Genomic DNA, 4,673 nt, shown 5'->3' on the forward strand with positions numbered 1-4,673 from the left:
TCATTTCAGTATACTGTAGGCCTATTTACTTTCTGTCACTGTTTTTAGTTAATGCTAAGGTTATTTACCTTTTGAGCCTTTGAATTACTGATTAAAAGTACATTTTTCCTTATTTTTTTTTTTACCAAAGTATGTCGTTTTTTTTATTTTGTCTTTTTCGTACAGTAAATATACGCACAACGATGTAATGATATGGGTCACCTGCAATTAGTTATTAGTTATATATATATATATATATAAGACCATGACAAAACGGGATGTACTGTGGATATAAAAGTATGCACACCCCTGTCCAAATGCCATTTTTGTTTTGTGATTAAAATTTAAATCTTTTCCCACCATTAATGTGACCAATAACCTGAGCAACTTGACTGAAAAGGGATTACATATTTTAGAGAGCTGAAGTAAAAAATAAACTGAGATAATGTGTTAAGTGTGCACGCCCTCAGATAACTGGTGATATGACTTTGTTCAGAATTAACCACTCTCATTCAAACTCATGTTAAATGGTAACGTATACCTCTGATTAACCCCTATGACTAAGTTTTTGTAGCAACAACATGTAGCACAAGCTATTGTCCGCAGAAAGCTTCCCGGGCATCGGAGGGATCTCATTGTTCAAAGGTATCAGTCAGGAGAAGTATACAAAATAATTTCCAAGGTATTAAATATACCATGGAACACGGTGCAGACTCATCAAGTGGAGAAAATATGGCACACCAGAGACATTACCGAGAATTGGACAACCCTGCAAAATTGACAAAGAGAGGAAAACTCCTCAGAGAGGCTACCGAAAGGCTGGCTGCAACATTAAAGGGGCTGCAGAAATTTCCGGCAAGTACTGGCTGTTTAATACATGTGACAGCAATCTCCTGTCTTCTCCATGTGTCTAGAATATCGCATAGAGTGGCAAGATGGAAGCCTTATTTTACAAAGAAAAAAAACAAAAACTCCCAAAGGCATGTGGGAAAATGTTTTATAGTCCAATGAACCCACGTTTGAACTTTTTGGCCATACGTAATTCCTGAAGGTAACTGCTCATTGCCAAAGTCAAAGGTTAGATTCACAGGGCAGATCAATTCAGATTTTTTTCACTCAATGGGAACAGTGCAAAATTCCCACCATTTCAAATACCAATCGGTGTTAGCTCAAAACCTTTAGGCTTCTGCTAGAAAGAGAGAAAAAATATCAAGAAAAACCTACTAGAACACCTGAATTTTATTTGGGGTTGAGTCAATTTAAATGGTAGCAGGGCTGCGCTGCCTCCCATTTAATAAGTTTGAACGTGATTGGTTAATTCTGAACACAGCCACATACTGAATTTTTAAGATTTTGTTGTCTTTTTTACTTCCACTCTCTAAATTTTGTTTTGTTGTTTTACTTCCACTCTCTAAAAGATTTCTCCCCCCCCCCCCCCCCCCCCAATTGAGTTGTACAAGTTAGAGATCACATCAATGGTGGAAAAAGTGGCGCCAACATGAGCGTAGAGGATCAAGAAGCATGGGGAGATTTAAACAGTTTCTTCCATAGATCATTAGGGGAAGTGTGAAGTCAATCACTAACAAAACGGACGACCTAACAGCTGTAGTAAACAGCCAGCGGGCTAATAGGGTGTGTGGCCTCTTGTGTTCCATGGCGACATGACTGATTCTCCGTACATAACATAATGTATCCCTCTCTTCGTCGTGCCCTCGTGTTTCCTGGATCCCATTGATGCCTGCCTAGTACCTGTCATCGGCTTCTCTCTAAATAAAGTTGAGTTGACTTCACTTTGTGCTTGCAGTGCTCTCTCAAATGTTCCGTGGTGAAAACTAGGAGTTGTAATTTAAGTGCAAATCCCGGTAAAATATGGTGATCGCCATCAATTTTACACCTGTTGCCAACAATTGTGAAATCATTTCGTGAGTGAATACAATCAGGCCTTCAATCTTCAATGAACTAACATGCAGTAAACAAAAAAAAACAAAAAAACATTTCACACGGAAAGGCTTGACCAGATACAGACCTGAACCTTGAAACTCTTTATTGTGTTTAATTACATTGCATACGAAATATTGACAGCATTGTGTCATATGGAACCAAGAACAGGACAGCAGAGAGCCTTTGCTACAAAGGCCAGCAAACATCTGCAATGGACAACAGCTGTCGCAGCCTCTCCAGTTCCTCGTCTGGCGACTAGACCACCATGCCTCTTCTCCAATTCCTTTGTGTTCTGTCAATCTCTCCATTATCCCTCTTGTGGGTCTCTGCGACCTGAGAAGAGAGGAATGTTCACAAGGAGTATGTCAAGACTTTTCAAGGCCTTTGAGCGAGAGGGAGAGGAGGAGAAGGTCATGGAGCCTCAGGCAATGCGAGTGGCGTCTCATTGATTGACATGTACAGGTGAAAGTGAATTACGTCAACCTTGTGTCACAGAGGACACACACAGACATATGCAGGCTCCGTTAAGGCTATACCTCTTTGGGAAAGAGGGGAGAGGTCAACTACAACTGATGTTCTTCACTTCAAGAGAAAGTAGAAAACACGTTGACCAGAAGATTATAAGATGTTAATGTGCTCCATCAGGGGACACTTCATTAGGAACACCTGCTCTAATAAGACCCACTGCAAGAGCTGTAAAAATGTAAAGATTCTGCCTTAGAAAAGAAAAGAAAATACTTCTAGTGCCGCAAAATGTGTAGTTGTTGTTTGCACAATAATCACACAATACATTTTAAAAAAAATATGAAAGACAGAAGACATTTTTTGAATAGCCCCCCCCCCCCCCCCCCCGGCTCATACACTTTAAACATTTTTACTTGTTAAAACACTCTTAAACACAGTTTTTGAAGTATTCCACAGTGCCCGTTCTCTCTCTCTCTCTCTCTCTCTCTTGCAATTGCTTCAAGTGGTTCATTTGTCACTCACAGTTGAAGTTATGTAACTGTAAAAGTGACACATAAAACGAGAATTAAACATTGTATATTTAAATAGTCAACCAGGCTACATCATTTTGTCTAACAAAAACTTAATGCTAACATAACATGAAATACCACAGACGGGCTAATGGACATTAGCACAGATGCTACTTAACACACACGGAGCAGCGACACATACATGCACAGTACACCATTACAAACTACAACCGCAATAATAAACCTGCAGTGTCTGTAGAGACAATCAAGACTGAATTAGTATCTTCTTAAAGGGTGTAACATTTTGATGCAGGTTATCAGACTGTGCAAGTGCACCTAATGTTGTGGCTGTTGTGTTCCTGTGCAACAGATTTTAGCAGCATTGAGCAAAGGGGTGCCTCTTCAATCTTCACTTGTCTAAAATCACTTGCCTAAATCAGTGACAAATCTGTCAAACTTTGTTTTTATGTTGAAAAACAACTCAGCAGGGTAATACTGCCAAGAACACACAACAAACTGGCCTTGTCTTCACTGCTGGAAATGTTGGTTTTTTTCCTCACGGCGAGGAAACGCATTCTTTAGACGCACCTCTGACCTTGGAGAGCGGCAAGAAATCCTGCAGAAATAAATGAACAAATAAACAAGTAGGAGAAAGTCCAGGCCTCGATACTCAGAGGTTGCATTTTTCAGCTGTGTGTGAAGTGTGCGTGACACACTTCATTGTTGCTATGGGCCCAAGATAATCAAACACTTCCACTCATAACTACAAAGAGGTCCATATTGTAACAATTAATATCAAAATCCAATCTTGAAATGCTTACACTTTAGTCCATCACGTGTGAGGACGCCTGGGCGACTGACAGCTCATCATCAGGGAACTGAACTGCTGACTCTGACTAAGTCTACTTCCTGTGTCACCTCCCTGCAATGGCACAAACACCCTCTCTTCCTGCCTGGCCGGATGCAGAGCTGTGACTAGCAGCACAGTGTTGCTGTTATTTCTGGCATCAAAAAGTCACCGTCTCTGAGAACACAATGGGGCACTAAATGCAGCAATATAGACTGAAGGTTATTTTTTCTTTTTTGGTAATATTTATTTTGTACAGCACAAGTCTGATTAGGATTTATTTGTTTTATTTTTGGGGGGGGGAGGGGGCCAGCATCTTCGCCATCCCCAAACTGTCCACTAGATGTCTCTAAACTTCTCCCCCATTATTTATGGACTCACCTGATCCTCATTCTCTGGTCAGCTCATCTGTTCCCAATTCCAACCAAAATGTCCTTTCATTTCTGCTTGTAACCTTCCAGTGCTCTCTGTCCGGTTAAATGTCCTTCCCCTATCTGACCTTTTGCTTGGATCATCAGTTTGGGCAGTTCGGGTAACTTTTTTTTAAATTATTGTTGTTGTTGTTATTGTCGTTGAAAGCATACTTAAACGGCATTTTGGCCATCTGACCTTTCTTACACTTGCTTTTTCAAGTGTGCTTATTGTATAATTAGAAGGTATTTCAGAATAGTTCCAGGACAGGTTTCACGGTAGGCATATCGCAAACCCAAACAACAAACTATGAGTTTTCCTCTTCAATGTCGGACAGATAATCAAGAAGCACATCTAGAAATAGATCCTGTGGTGGCTGATTCATTCAGTGTGTGAGAAGAGGTGGGAGTTGTGGCAGGACAACTCGTGACTGCTTCAAAATACCAATGTGCCTGCCCACAGTGCCCTGAGCATCTGGCACTTCCTGGCCACATCGGAGAAACCTATCAACACACCCTATC

At 40.7% G+C, this 4,673-nt stretch overlaps 1 long non-coding RNA gene across 1 annotated transcript; it reads right to left on the reverse strand.

Moving 5' to 3' along the window:
• Positions 1-2,008: 2,008 nt before the first annotated feature.
• Positions 2,009-3,850, reverse strand: LOC133466218 (uncharacterized). Its single transcript, XR_009784894.1, has 2 exons — positions 3,716-3,850; positions 2,009-3,510 (listed from the first exon to the last, which is right to left on the reverse strand). It is a non-coding gene; the product is annotated as an uncharacterized LOC133466218 (long non-coding RNA).
• Positions 3,851-4,673: the final 823 nt, after the last annotated feature.

The sequence above is a fragment of the Phyllopteryx taeniolatus genome, chromosome 2 (assembly GCF_024500385.1).
Source record: "Phyllopteryx taeniolatus isolate TA_2022b chromosome 2, UOR_Ptae_1.2, whole genome shotgun sequence".
NCBI lineage: Eukaryota > Metazoa > Chordata > Actinopteri > Syngnathiformes > Syngnathidae > Phyllopteryx > Phyllopteryx taeniolatus.